Source organism: Tupaia chinensis, unplaced genomic scaffold, assembly GCF_000334495.1.
Source record: "Tupaia chinensis unplaced genomic scaffold, TupChi_1.0 Scaffold144354_1, whole genome shotgun sequence".
Lineage (NCBI taxonomy): Eukaryota > Metazoa > Chordata > Mammalia > Scandentia > Tupaiidae > Tupaia > Tupaia belangeri.
In genome coordinates this window covers 258,976-260,300 of record NW_006204214.1, presented here as the reverse complement: position 1 = coordinate 260,300, position 1,325 = coordinate 258,976, and the positions used below count along the sequence as shown (strand labels likewise).

At 41.1% G+C, this 1,325-nt stretch overlaps 1 pseudogene; it reads left to right on the top strand.

Annotated features, from left to right (window-relative positions):
• Nucleotides 1–329: 329 nt before the first annotated feature.
• Nucleotides 330–1,010, top strand: LOC114005750 (high mobility group protein B1-like; annotated as a pseudogene).
• Nucleotides 1,011–1,325: the final 315 nt, after the last annotated feature.

Below are 1,325 nucleotides of genomic sequence, written 5' to 3'. Positions count from 1 at the left end.
AAAAAGGAAAATTATGTAAAATTTTTGCATATTTCAGAATACCTGGGTAATATGATCAGGTGCAGTGAAAAAGTGACCCTCAGACTCACAATTGACTAATGAATGGGGTCAGAATTTATAATTTTTGAAAGGACAATGTATGGACAAACTCAGCTCAGCAAGTTCAGAGTCTTCTCTGATTTCTAAAGGACTGTGGTAGGCTGCATCTGGCTCCCACTCTCACAGCCATTGCAGTACACTGAGCTCCATAGAGACAGCGCCAGGGCTAGTGAGAGCTGGACAGCACTGGGTGAGGCACTCTGTGCCTTGAGGAGGAGAGATAACTAAGCATGGGAAAAAAAGATCCTAAGAAGCTGCTGAGAGGTAAAACGTCATCAGACGCATTCTTCATGTGAACTTGCCAGGACGGGAATAAGACACTGGTTGCTTTATCCAACTCGGCGCGTTTTAAAAAGTGCTCAGAGAGGTGGAAGACCAGGTCTGCTAAAGACAAAGGGAAATTCGAAGCTATGGCAAAGGTGGACAAGGCCTTTAACCTGCTAAAGACAAAGGGAAATTCGAAGCTATGACAAAGGTGGACAAGGCCTTTAAAGTAAGAGATATGAAAATATATATCCTCCCAAGGGAAAACATAAAAGAAGTTCAGGGATCCCAATGCACCCAAGAGGCCTCCTTCAGCCTTTTCTTATTCTGTTTTGAATATCACTCAAACCAAAGGAGGACATCCCAGCCAATCCATTGGTGATGCTGCAAAGACACTGGGAGAGCTGTGGAATAACACTGCTGCAGCCTTATGAAAAGAGGGCTGCTAAGCTGAAAAATAATACAAAAAGGATATTGCTCTATACCTAGCTAAAGGAAAGTCTGATACAGCCCAAAAGGGAGTTGTCAAGGCTGAAAAGAGCAAGAATAAGAAGGACGTGGAGGAAGATGAAGAAGATGAAAAGGAAGAAGAAAACAATGATGAATGGTTCAGGTGCATTGTTTTCCCTTGTGTAGAAAGCATTTAACTGCCTATGCACAATTCACTCTTTTACAGAGAAAAATTGAAATGTAAGGCTTTGTAAAATTTGTTTTTAAACTGTATAGTGACTTTTTCTTTTTTTTTTTTCAGAGTTAACATACTTCCAAATGTGCCTTTAATAGCTCTGTCCCTGTGGTGTTTTCAATAGGCTCCCACCTTGCCCGGTATAGTATCGGGGTTGTAAATTGGCATGGAAACTTAAAGCAGGTTCTTCTTGGTGCACAGCACAAATTAGTTATATGTGAGGAAGGCAGTTTTTTTCATCTTCAGTTGTCTCTGATGCAGCTTATACAAAATAACT